The sequence below is a fragment of the Emys orbicularis genome, chromosome 12 (genome assembly GCF_028017835.1).
Source record: "Emys orbicularis isolate rEmyOrb1 chromosome 12, rEmyOrb1.hap1, whole genome shotgun sequence".
Classification (NCBI taxonomy): Eukaryota; Metazoa; Chordata; order Testudines; family Emydidae; genus Emys; species Emys orbicularis.
The window spans coordinates 4,219,954-4,234,346 of NC_088694.1; positions in this window are offsets into that span (position 1 = coordinate 4,219,954).

The window sequence follows — 14,393 nt, forward strand, 5'->3', positions numbered from 1 at the left end:
TCTCACAGGGGAAGGGACTTAATTAGACTGGGATTTTCAAAAACAGCCTAAGGGATTTAGACACCCAAACCTCTAACTCCCTTAGGCTGCTTTAAAAATCCCAGGCTCGGTGTCTGTAAAGTACTTTGAAGATGACAAATGTTATTAAGCATTGTTCTTGCTTTAATTTTGAGCAGGTAAGGGGAGGAAGGGGACAATTCTCCCTCCTCTTCCCTCCCAAATTCTGGTATGTGAACTCTGACCAGCATAGAACATCTGAAAAGTTAACCCTGTTGAACCACAAATAAAACCCTCCCCATTCTCTGGCCAACCCATTTGTATTCCAAACTGCTGCGAAGGCCCAGTCCTAGCCAAACTGGGCTGAAATAAGACTCAGCACTTACACAGCACCAACATTCTCCCAGAGCACTTTACAGAGAGGAGCTGCAGCAGCAGAGCAGGGATGAAAACTCAGGAGATCCCGTCTCCCAGCCCTGGACTCCGTCCACTAGACCGCACTGCTCCCTGAATAATTAACGTGAACATTTTAAATGATGCCAGTTTTAGAATCTTTCAGGCCCATTCTACTACCTAGGATTCAGGGACTCCCCTTTGATTATCAAGACCGCTGTGCGGTAGTAGGGATATTTCCCTTTAATCCAAGGATCTCACAGCCCTTTACAAGCCCTTGTTCATTAAACCTCACAACCCCCTGGTTTTACACTCATTCAGTGTTTTTCACGGCAACTATGTAATGGTGTTTGTCATCACTAATGCTGTTGCTCCTGACTGTGTGCATCGCTGACTCCAGGTCCATCTCTTTATGTAACTTCCCCAAGGCATTCTAGTTCGGATGGAGTCCGAGCAGCCAGAGAGACAGAACATTCCCCTCCTTCCTTCCGCTCCTAGTGAGAGCAAAAAGGAAATACCGAGAAACAGATGCCATGGAAGAAAGAATGAGAGAGAGCATTGCCCGTTTTCATCAGGAGAGTGAATAAGGGAGTTGCTGACATGATGCCCGGGGTGCAGAATGCACCATCACAAGAAAATTGAAAACAAGAGATAAAAATCTAGCAGCAGTGGATAAATTCAACAAAGAGACAGGTTCATGCCCTCCTAGAAGAAAACCCAGATAATTAAACTCCATTACTCTGCTAACATCTTTGGTGACTGGCTTGAGAAACCAACTACTTTGAACTAATCTTCTATTTCTTTGGAGAACATCAGCAATGCCGACCATGAAACGCTGGAGGGGCGAGGGGCTGCTACCACTGAGTACTGCTGAAATGGCTCGGGGTGCAGAGTGTATGCATGCACCAACCTTTGATGTCTGCAGGATGGGTACCACACCTTGGCTAGGACATAAGGGAAATGAGTCGGATGGTTTCAGAAGGGTCCCTGGTGCATGTTTATATTGTGAAGAAAATAGCTCAGGTTGACTCCCTTAAAACTGTAAATCTCTGCTCAGGGCTAGGCTAGCAGGGAGGGCTGCCGGTCTGGATTGAGGCACATTGGTGGAGTAGTGTTGGACCCAGGACTGGAATAGCAGGAAGTGCAGCCAGTCAGGACTGTGTTGCATTATCAAAGCTTATGGCAGGAGACTGGACTACACTCAGATCCCAGACTTCACTCAGTGCTGTTAGTCCATTGATGTAACCAGCGCCACTGTTCTAGAAAACAAGTGATAGAAGAGCTGGATTGGCCTTATGTCTATTTTTTAATACAAGTATGTGATTTTCCATAAAGTTCCCCCAAAGCGTTAACACACTGCACCTGGGATTCAGATGAGCTGGAGGCTTTAAAACTTTTACTAAACTCAGCCAGGATTACTAGAGAGAGAGGAAGAGAGCAGCAAGCTGCTGAATCCACATATAGAAAGGCCTCTGGGATCTCAAATTAATAGGCTAGAGAGGGGGCTGTTCCCAGTGTGTTTTATTTATGGGAATCAGGACAATTAAGTTCTATGAATACACAGAAATAGCGATCAGTATCACCCACGGTTTGCACTGCCCAGGCCCACAGCCTTGGTAGATGTATAAGTGTGAAGTCTTGGAAGGTCAAGAGCTAACTTTAAAACAAAGTGTGTGTGTGTGTGTGTGTGTGTGTGTGTGTGTGTGTGTGTGTGTGTGTGTGTGAGAGAGAGAGAGAGAGAGATTTCACCTACTTGACTTTTTATCTCCTTTTTTGGACTTAAGTAAAATTAACTTGTGTAGAGCAGGAAGTTAAGCTCCAGTCACTCAGAGCCTGACTTCTTAGCCCTCAAATTGTCCCACTCAAGTCACTGGGGCCACCTGTGGAGTAAGATGCTACAATCTCTGGGCACAACAATCTGGCCCATATTATATCATTCCTTTACATTTGGATTTAACTCACCATCGGTGAATTTCACCCGGTGCAGAGGTGCACCAGGCCTAAGCAGCACTTGCACCCTTTTCTTTGGGCTTAAGTGGGACTTAAGAGGTGCCAAAGCCTTGTTCTGGCCCCTGTGCACAGAGGTGGATTTCACCAAAGCGACGCAGGGATTCCTAAACACACACCGTCTCTGGACACTTCCAAAAATCTGCCTGTGTTCATATGGACACACAATGTGAGACTGGATGGTCCTGCCACATTGGTAGTAAATGCAGTGAGTGCGTGAGCTGAGCTAGGCCCTCTTTAACCTACAGAGCACCAGGAAGTGGAAGCTTTTTTGATTGGGTGGGATCTATGGCATGGGCCTGCACTGGAGAAGAACAAATGCACCTCCCTTTTACTGTTCTCCTCAAGGCTAATCAAGTGCAGGTGAAAGGTGCTGGGAGCTGCATTGATCAGGGCAAGGCAAGAAGAGAGAACTCCCCACAATCCACCTATGAGAGTGAGAGGATAGTCCATTCTCTCTTTGAGACTGCCAACACAGCCACCAGTCATGCTCACTGATAAGTACAAGTGTAAATGCCTGTAGAGAGACAGGTAACACAGATACTGATCCACTAGGCAGTGGACCATTCATTTCATACAGGCCACCAACACAGCCATCAGATGTCAGTTACCAGCTTGACCCAGATGGAAACCAGTGACCTAAAGGAGGAAGCTGCCCTATCCCATAACCAGCTCCCCCAGCAGCTATTCATTTTCCTGGAGGAGGAAGAACTTCTTCGGTGGAACCACCTGCACTACGTGTCTGGAAACCTATACTTATATCCATCTCGCTTTGCAGGAGAAATATGTCTGGTGACCAGCCTGGAGATGGAATATGGTGACAATCTGCCCATATGTAACCCAGCAAAGGCTGTTGTGGATCAGAACTAAGGGTTCATGAGCACAGCTACGTGAGGGAAGCGTACACAATGTTTGTCTTCTCTGAACCTGGCTCCAGCCAATGCTACCAATCTCTCCTTATGGAAGGTCACAAATGATAGTAGCAAGAAGTGCTGCAAGGACCAACAGAGGATAGCAGGAGGGCTACCACCTTTTAGAGGAAAACTAGGCATGACAGAAACTTTCCCCGTGGCAAGCAGCAGATCTAGGATTTTGCAGTGGAGGGAGGAGTTATGGTTGGGGAGTGGCTTAGTATGTAAATTGGTATGCAAAATGTACTAGCAGGCTAATGTCAAAAACAGGGAGCTAATTATTGTCAAGAAGATGTTTGAAATAAACTAACACCTTAAAACAATGAAATCTTTCTTTTCCCTTTTTGTAACTGAAAATTATTCAAAATCTTTCCTGACCCTAATTTTCTTTACATATCTGTTTAAAACAAGAAATGTCCTTTTTCTTTATTTCATTGGAGTACTGTCTGTATCCCAGGGGGCTGAGTTCAGAGCTTTCTCAGGTCTCAGCAAGGAGTGTCTTTGAGTGATAAGACTGTAAGTTTTTCAGGGCAAGGACTGTGAATTACTAGTGACTAGGGCACTGGCCTGGACCTCAGGAGAGGTGGGGTCTTGTCTCAGCTCGGCCATTGGCCTGCTGGGTGACTGCGGGCAAATCATGTCACCCCTCAGTGCCTCAGTTTCCCCATCCATTAAAAAAGAGAAGTAATGTGTCTGAACCCCTTTGTAAAGCACTTTGAGTTCTACTGATGAAAAGTGCTCTATAAGAGCGAGGTAATATTATTATTATGTTTGTCTAGTGTTCAATTCAGTGGGAGCCCAGCCTGGCTGGCCTTTAGGTGCTACCACGCTATTAATAATGAATAATAATGATGATAATAATAATATCACCTTTCTTTGTCTTTCCAGCACAAGATCCTGTTTGGGGGTTTGGTTTGGTTTTGAATTTCTGGTAGGATTTTCAAAAATAAATAGTAATACCTGATTTAGGAGCATAAGTCCCACAGAAAGTCAGGGTCTTAGCAGCTCTTTGAAAAGCCAGCCCTCACTGTCAGTGGGTTAGAAGCTCTGTGGTGCAGTCAGAAATATGTCATTGATCTTTAACAAACTCCCCCAGTACCTGATAACAGAAAAGATCACCTTGCCACCGGCAGTCTTTAAACTTGTCCACAAATGTCCTGGGTTACACACAGATGGCTGTGCTGGGGCAGCATGAAGCTATTCAACAGTTCTCCCTTGGCTTTCTTCCTCTGCATAAATGCAGATTGGGCTACAGGACAAAAATCCCCAACACAAGACCCCAGACCTGTCCTGGAGTTCTGAGGCCAGATTGCAAATCTAGGGCCTGGGTTTCCTCTCACTCACACTGGTGCAGTAATCCCAGTGAAGTCAATGTCATTACACCTGTGTAAGTGAGAGGCGAATCAAGCACCATACTCTGCAGATCAGTTGTGAATGCACCATAAGTCTGATTCTGCTCCCTTTGAAATCAATGACAAAACTCCCATTGACTTCAACTGGAGCAGCATCTGGGCCAATGTAGAGAAAGACTTGCACATCTTCAGCCCATAATATGCTGGTGATGTTAGCCCTTTGAAGGCAAATTGATCAAAAGGTGTTTTCTCTCAAGAATTAGAATGTAGCTGCTATTGATGGATAATGGAGAGACCAGAGGCCTTGAAATAGGAACAAAAAGCGGGTCAACTTTTCCACATGCATTTTTATGAGTTTCCTAGAGCAGGGTTGTTGCTTTGCTAACTCTTCACCAAAATCACCAGCTGGGAATGATGCGGCTCTCTCCAACTCCTACAATCTGTCCAGGTTTGCAAGGGTTCTTTGTTTTTGTCCCTTTAGGTTTCTTTCTTTCCTAACAACGGATAAAGCTGCCAGCTGCAGCAGTGATCTCTCAGCCCAGAGAGCAGGAAAGGCAGTCTCTAAAAAGGCATGCAGGAAGTGGAAGGGGCAAAAGGTGCCACAGCTGCCTGTGGAAAACAGAGACTGCGGGCCGAATTCTGTGTAAATCTGGAGCCACCTCATCAACTTCAGTGGAGAGACCCTAGATGTATACCAGCTTATGAAGATAGGACTTGGCCCTATAGGTTTACCTAGAATCAGGGCCGGCTCTAGCTTTTTTGCTGCCCCAAGCAGCAAAAAAAAGCGCCGCCCCGGAGCCCCCCCAGCCGAGCGCCGGAGGAATCCCCCCCCAGAGCGCTGCCCCCCGCGCCGCCACCCCCGCCGAGCACCGCGCGCCGGAGCCCAGCCCCCCCTGCGCCGAGCGCCGCCGGACCCCCCCCCCAGCCGAGCCGCCCTCCCCCCCCCCCGAGCGCCGGAGCCCGCCCCCCGTGCCAAGCGCCGCCGGAACCCCCCCAGCGCGAGCCCCGCGCCGCCCCCCCCTGCCGAGCGCCGCGCCGCAGGAGCCCGCCCCCGCCCACTGCCGAGCGCCGCCGGAACCCCCCTTCCAGCGCCGCGCCCGCGCCGCCCCCCCCGCCGAGCGCCGCGTGCCGGAGCCCGCTCCCGCCGACTGCCGCACGCCGGAGCCTGCCCCCCCGTGCCGAGCGCCGCCGGAAACCCCCCCCCCAGCGCGAGCCCCGCGCTGCCCCCCCCGCCGAGTGCTGCCGGAGCGCCCCCCCCCCGTGGAATGCCGTGCCACGCTCCTCCCGCCGCCCCTTACCAGGTGCCGCCCCAAGCACGTGCTTGGGTGCCTGGTGCCTGGAGCCGGCCCTGCCTAGAATAGACACAGATCTCATTCGGGGAACGTGTTTCATTTCACCTGAACAAGACACGTTGGACAGTGACTTTGGGCTGATTAGAGCACAACTCAGGTGGTGTTAGTGTCATGCTGCAGATGCCAAAATCAGGAGCAGACACGTCAGTCAAGAGGCAGAATCAGCTAAATAAATTTCCCATTAAAAACCAAACGATCGCACTGTTTCCCTTGTTTTCAATTTAAGTTCCCCCACTCTGGCAGGAGGAGTTCAGAGACCCAGCTTACAGACAAGGAGGGACCACAGTCTACGGGCCTATTCCTGAAAACTCTTACTCACATTACTCACATGAATGGTCTCATTGGGCCTGATTCTGGTCTCAGTTACACCAGGGTAAATCCAAAGTGATTCCACCAAAGTCAGGGGAATGCCTCCTCATTCACACTGATGCATGTGAGATCAGAACATGGCCCAGTGGAATTGCTCACATGAATAAGAGTTGCCAGGATCATGCCCCAGGTTAGAAATAGACCAATTATATCCAGTGTCTCATCAATATAGGAACATCTGCACAAAGTGACAGTGTGTAAAACCACGTCACATGCACAACACTTTCTCAGCTAAAGGAACGTGGGTTCAGACTGATGCAGTGAAATGTACCGTCACAGCTACACAATACTGAATTTAACACCGAGGAGAGAGCAAAAATGCAGTACCTGTACCTGTGATCATGTCTGTGCATTTCCCCAAGCAAGCTCTCCGGCAACACTTTCCCCACTGAATTATAATAACAATCATCGTACTTTGTACTTCTAGAACATCTTGCATCTGAGGATGGCAAACAGCAATTAATTAAGCCTCCCCAGCGCCCCAGATGGCAGATACAGTATGTATTGCTGTAGAAAGTGAGGATTAATGTACTCATTTTATAATTAATGAATTAAGTGGCTAGCCCAAGGTTGCACAGTGAGTCAGTGACAGAGCTGAGAATAGACCCAGCAGTTCCCGCCATCCGTTGCTCTAACTACTAGACATCCCTTCCCTCCCTAGCCAATAATTAGTTCAGTCACATTCTGTTTCAACCATTAGCCTTGTATCCCCCCCAGTGACTTCTTACAGCCCCCACATTTGCTCCTGCTGTTAAGCTGAGCTCAGCAGAGTAGAGTCTCTGACTGTATTTGACCCCTTTGAAAGTTTTGCTTGCACAAAAGCAGGTACAGTATTCTACTAGGGCTTGCCCCACATCACTAACCTGCAATTGTTAGCTGTGGATTTGTAAAGTGCTCTTTGCAGGGCCATTTAAAACACATAATTTATTTCATTATTGCTATTATTTATTTACTATTCTGATTATTCTCCCCTATCAGCTACTCCGGAGTATAGCCTACCGGGAGGCCCAGGAGCCAACAAGCTGGGATACCTTGGCAGGTGGACAGCGCAAACAGTAATCTGATCAACCGGGGCTGAGAACTTTCACTAGCCACTTGCTTCTCAATAAATCACCAATCCAGCAAACACCAAGAGCTTCCTAGAGAGGAAGGACGGTCCAGTGCTTAGGGCGCTAGCGTGGCACTAGGGAGACTTACTACGTTCAAATCCCTGGTCTGCTACTGGCTTCCTGTTTGACTTTGGACAAGTCACATCTCTCTGCCTCAGTCCCTGCTCAGTAAAATGGGGAGAATAGCCCAGCCCCACCTCACAGGGGTGCTGGGAGGATACATACATTTAAGATCATGGGGTGCTTAGATACTATGGTAAAGGGTGTGGTATGAGTACCTAAGACAGCTAGAACAAGTAGGATAGAAGGGCCAGTCATTCCTGTCCATGAGAGGGGGGCATTTCCATACGGATCCCCTCCAGAGTGATGTCTATGCTGGGACAGGGAGGTGCGTTTGGCAAGTGTCTTAGCTCACCCCTAGTAATGAACATATTTTAAAGCAGAGGTTCTCAAACTGGGGGTCGGGAGCCCTCAGGGGGTCAGGAGGTTAATACATGGGGGGGTCACGAGCTGTCAGCCTACTCCCCAAACACCGCTTTGTGTCCAGCATTTATAATGGTGTTAAATATATAAACAAGTGTTTTTCATTTATAAGGGGGGTCGCACTCAGAGGCTTGCTACGTGAAAGGGGTCACCAGTACAGAAGTTTGAGAACCACTGCTTTAAAGCATCGCTGAGCACCTAGTGCGGACAAAGGCAGCGGTGTTTCAAAGCACGTTAGCTGGCTGGGGCCAGCTCTAGGCTTTGTGATCACTAGGAACGAGTGTGCGTTTTTAACAGGCATGCGCTAACATGTTAAAGTCCTAGCAGTTTAAAGGCAGTTGTAGTTTTAGAATGTGTTAGACGGTGTGATGAAGTGGGAATTTTTTGTCATATTTTTATGAGTCCTGTTTGTGCCTCGGTTTCCCCAATATGGTGCATTGTTATGGGAGAGGCGGGACAGGACTATTTGTTCTCTCGGCAGACTAGGAGAGAGAGGTGTGGGTGCCGCCTTGATGTCTGGATCTTAATCCCCATATCAGCAGAGCATCTGGGAAGACAATGGGAAATCCAGTTGCCCAGACATTGATACCTAGCAACCAATGACCCCCAGAGACATACAGACTTCCCTGCCTCTCAGCCAGGGGGTTAAGCAGCATTTCCCCAGCTCCGGAACAAAGGACTGGAGAGGTGTGAGGTGGAGATGAATAAGTGTTGGCTGCTGGAGGCAGTGGGGGATCTCACCTGGAGTCTGACGAAGGAGGTCAAATGGAGAGACAGACAAAGGGTTCCCTAGAGGTTGGCTGGGCTCTGGGCTGACCAGAATGGACTGTGCTTTAACCTTCAGTTCTTTGGGCTGCCTTAAGGACGACTGTTCTCACTGCAAATGCCTGGCGACGGCGAGGTGCAGTAATGCCCAAAGAATGGACAAGTCACCATCAGGGGTCTGTCTCAGTTGGACTCATAGAGCTCCTGGTGTGAAGCAGGCACGCTGCAGGCCCAGAGGTCCAGTCTAAGGAGGTGGTGAAGCCACACGGCTTACCCTGGAGGAAGAGTGAGACCCCTCGGGGGTCTGGTACACTGAAGGGGTCCTCCTAGATACCGTTCCAAAGCCGGGGCCAGAGCTCTGATCCACTGGTCATGGCAATGCCAACCATCCCCCTGGGGTTTACCTCGGCCAGCTAACACGGATTAAAACTACAACTTGCCCTGTCTACTCTACGATTTTCACACCTTGTTCCCCTTGGGGTGACATGGCCCTAGCAGCAAAGGATCAGAGGGTCCACTGCAATCAGCGTTCCGCATGGAATTTAAATACTTAAAATAGGAAAAATAGCAAGAGGGACAGCCTGAAAACAGGGGGAAATATAAAATCCTCCCCCCCCCCCCCCCCCCCGCAGCATCTTGGTGTTTTAGTCTCAGCCTGTCCCCAAGGAGAATCCCTCGGGGCTGGGGCATGTTCAGCTGTGCAAGGATCATTGCTGCCACCATCATCTTTAACCAAAGCCTGTGGTTGCCCTATGAAAAGAGGGACATTCTTTGTGTGCCAAACCTGTAGCTCCACCATCGCCGCGTCTGTCACCGCTCAGAGTCCCAGGGCGCAGAGGGAAGCAGGGAAAGGCCTTTACCTTGGGGACGGAGGAGACCTTGACCTGCTACAGTACTGGGTAGCAATGACCCAGCGGCAGCCAGCATGGCAGAGCGCAGCCTTTGGAGCCAGGCCCGCGGCCGAGGAGGGCTGTCCCCGAGGCTCTGGGGCAGGGTGAGGAAGGCTTTACCTCGGGACCAAGGAGGCAAGAGCTTTCCCTGCAATTTCCTAGGGTTCTCAAACAATGCACTGAGGAGGGAAGATCTCTAGGCCTCGGCTGACCTCCGGAGCAGCCGTGGGGCTGGGGACTGACCTGAATTCCAAAGTGTTCAGCAGGTTACAGCCCCTCAGCATGACCAGGCCTGGCCTCTCCTCCCGCCCCTGCTCCACCCCCACCCCCGGCCTTCTCTGTGAACAGAAAGAGACCCTGACCCTGAGCTCTGTCAGAGTTAAACCCCAGCTTTATCTCGGCCTCGTGGGGCAGCAGACGCAGGGCACAGCCCCTAACGGCCCCCCGGGCCCTTGTCTGAGCCATGGAATGTGACCTCGGCTCTGCCCTTTCCGCGAGGGCAGAGGAGGCTTGTCCGTAACAGTCACGCTGTGTATGGCAAAGAAGGAACTCTCACTTAGCCGGGAGGTTAGCGACTCCCCTGTGCCAGGGCCGCTGTAATCTGAAGAACCCAGCTGGGACTGGCAGCCAGGGGGTTATTTGGCCACTTCATGGGATCATAGAAATGAGGGGTGCTAAAGCAAGTCTCCTTCTCAGTCCCCTGCCCGTGTGGGATTGCTCCCGATTACACAGTCTAGTTTGAAAGGTCTTAGCTGATGGGGCTTGTGGGAAACTATTGCCCAGCCTATTAGATCTCGTGCTTTTCTCCCCCGGTTTCTCAAGGTGAGATCCCGCACTAACTCCTCTCCTTCCCTGAGGTTGACCCACCTCAGATATTTTTATACACTCAGATCGTGGCCCCCTGTGGATTGTCTCTGGGAGATTTTCCTTCCCACCCCCTTTCTCTGGTGATGAGAGAAGGGTCTTGAATTTGTAAGAGTCACTCCTGGGCGACTTGAGCTACTATCCATGAGGCTGGGTAGACCCCTGCACAAACGCTTCACACTACAGCCAAACACCCTTAGCAAGTATAGAATCAGTGACCACAAACTGGAACAAGAGCCCATCTTCTTGCTGGATGATATGCCCCGGCTGCAGCCTCACCCAGGTATCATTATCATCTCCATTTTACAGAGAGGGAAACTGAGGCACCGAGTGGTTAAGTGACTTGCCCAAGGGCACAGAAGGCAGTGGCAGAACTGGAATTAGAACTCCTGTGTTTCTGATTCCTAGCCCCTGTACTCATTCTGCTGTAACACTGCTTCTCTGACATGGACACACCCTTTGGATTACTGGAAGGTTTTTTTAATTCGTTTTACTACCTCTAGGTTAGATCAGAAAGAAATAATATATCCAGCAATATGATTACAATTTTTCACCTGAAAAGCGATTTGCCTGGTTTCAGGAATTGTTAACCCCTCCTCCCCTAGACCCTACCAAAAAAAGAGGAAAGTTTCTAAACTGGGCGTTTAAGGAACAGAAAAAATAATAAAGTAACTCACGCTTCTCAACCTGTATAAAATACCCATTTAAACTGTGCCTAGCAATTAATCTGTATAGGCTATTGTGTCAGGAGTTCTTTATCGCTGTATCCTTCCCAACATGGCAGGGATGCAAGGAAAAGCCAGAAATAGCCTGTATTGCAACACATTAAACGGCAGCTTCAGATTCTTCAGCACGACACAGAACAGACCTGAAAGGTTCTAACCCTCTCCTGGTCGGACAGCTGGGAAGGATCTCTCTTCCCTCCAAGACACCAAAGTCAGGCCCAGAGTTGACGGTGTAAGAGCACATGTCTGCTGCTCCTTCACACACCTTGATTTAGATTCAGCTCACCCCTTTTTAAAACACAAACCAGCCAACACCATTAACCCACTGGCCCACAGATTATTCTGAGCACTATTACAGCAAGGGACAAACAAAGTCAAGGATTAGTCTAGACAATCAATAATGGCAAATACTGTTCTCTCTCTCCCTGATTAGAACAGACTTCCTCACTCCAGGTCTCAGTTTGCCAACCTTCTAAACCTTCCAGCCTCTGGCTCTTGGCAATTTCCAAGGACACAATAATCCCTGTTATGTGTCTGAAATCATTTTGTTAAGACTGCTAGGCTGTGTATTTCCCTGGTCCTGAAGGTGAACTCAGCTCCCAGCGGCTTCAGTCCCTGCGGGGAGAGGGAGCTGCTTCTCCACATCTGTGCCTAGTTTAACACTGTCTCTAGTAAATTCCCACCCCATTGCTATACAGTATCAATGCACTTGTAGCAAATGGCCCTGATCCTTCCAAGGGCTGATTGAGCCCCAAGTGGCTAAAAGATTGGACCTAATCAGTGCATAACCAATATCTAGCTCAGGGATCGGCAACCTTTCAGAAGTGCTGTGCCAAGTCGTCATTTATTCACTCTAATATAAGGTTTCGTGTGCCAGTCATACATTTTAACGTTTTTAGAAGGTCTCTTTCTATAAGTCTATAATATCTAACGAAACTATTGTTGTATGTAAAGTAAATAAGGTTTTAAAAATGTTTAAGAAGCTTCATTTAAAATTACATTAAAATGCAGAGTCCCCTGGACCGGTGGCCAGGACCCGGGCAATGTGAGTGCCACTGAAAATCAGCTCGCGTGCCGCCTTTGGCACGTGTGCTCTAGGTTGGCTACCCCTGAGCTAGCTCAATGTTTTGTAAAGGGCATTAGAGGGGACCGGATATTATTATTCTTTCTTTGTATTGCAGTGGCCACAAGCAAGGTTCCTGGCCCCATTTTGCCAGGCGCGGTGCACACATATAACAGAAAGGCGGGCCTTACCCAGGAGAGGTCGAATAACTCAGGATTTGCAATGAACTACAAACACGTCTCTCTCTTGGTCTCTGATTCGAATCTAGCTCTGTGGGGAGGGGTTGTAAGTCTCTGGATGTTTGGTGGGCTGTGGAAATTGAATTGGGGGTCTCTGTCTAATTTCTTGAAACCAAGCAGCGATCTCTGGGTCACACATAACATAGCACATTGGAAGCCAGTGGTCAAGAATTTAAAAAATGGGGACCCAAAGTGAGGCTGGAACAGGGTGGCTTGCCCCATGGCCTGAAGAGCATGGGGCTCAGCTAACCTTGATTACAGTATCTAAATAAAAAGAACGAGGAGTACTTGTGGCACCTTAGAGACTAACACATTTATTTAAGCATAAGCTTTCGTGGGCTAAAACCCACTTCATCGGATGCATGCAGTGGAAAATACAGTAGGAAGATATATATATATATATATATATATAGAGAGAGAGAGAGAGAGAGAGAGAGAGAACATGAAAAAATGGAGGTTGCTATACCAACTCTAATGAAACTAATCGATTAAGGTCAGGAGCGGCGCCAGAGTTTTTGGCACCCTAGGCAGGGGTCCTTCCACGCTCCCGGTCGTCGTCGTCAATTCTGCGGTGGGGAGGTCCTTCCGCGCTCCCGGTCTTCGGGGCACTTCAGCGGCGGGTCCCGGAGTGAGTGAAGGACCCGATGCAGAATTGCCGCCGAAGACCTGGAGCGCGGAAGGACCCCCCGCCGCCGAATTGCCGCCAAGGGCGGCAAAATGCTGCCCCCCCAAATCCTGGCGGTCGCCTAAATGGAAGCGCCGGCCCTGATTAAGGTGGGCTATTATCAGCAGGAGAAAAAAAAACTTTTATAGTGATAATCAGGATGGCCCATTTCCAACCGTTGACAAGAAGGTGTGCGTAACAGTCGGGGGAAAATTAGCATGGGGAAATAGTTTTTACTTTGTGTAATGACTCATCCACTCCCAGTCTTTATTCAAGCCTAATTTAATGGTGTCCAGTTTGCAAATTAATTCCAGTTCTGCAGTTTCTCGTTGGAGTCTGTTTTTGAAGTTTTTTGTTGAATAATTGCGACTTTTAGGTCTGTAATTGAGTGACCAGGGAGGTTGAAGTGTTCTCCGACTGGTTTTTGAATGTTATAATTCTTGACATCTGATTTGTGTCCATTTATTCTTTTGCATAGAGACTGTCCAGTTTGGCCAATGTACATGGCAGAGGGGCATTGCTTTCTGAAGTGGCCTGGCTTTCAGAAGTGTTGAGGACCCACCAGCTTCGGCTGATGTCAATGGGAGCAGCTGGAGGCTCAGCTCTTCTGATAAATAAGGTCTTAGGAGCCTAATTTGAAGCACTCATTTTTTAAATCTTGACTAGGACTGGATGAGCAGGGCAAAGCTACTACTGTCTTCTCCCTGAGACTGGTCCCTCCAAAACAAGATCACCAGCAGACTGGCAGGGAACGGTTTGCAGCTGCCCATGATATGCCTGGTCTGTGGATGCAGAGAGGATTTCATCTCCAGCCCTCCATCAGGAATGCACCATCATCAGCGATGAATTCATTTTAAAGAGAATGAAGAAGTGTATGAAATTTGGGGATCCTTCAAGTCTGAAAAGTGCCCTACAAATTCCAAAATCAAGGGTTTTTCTATTGACAGACAACATCTCTCGGATACTAGGAATGAGCAGAAAATAAACACAGTCAAAGTATATTTATTGGATCAAAACTAGCGTCTGCAATTCCTAAGCTGGATAAAACTACAGGGCCACCAATGCTGCTGCTTTAGGGCATGAGCTAATCACCAGCTGGGGACAGGAGGGTTTTTCATCCCCATGGCACAGTCTTGCACAATTAGGTGCATTATAGGGCTTTCAAGCTTTCTTCGGGAGCAGCCAGCACTGCTGGCTGTCAGAGAGGACA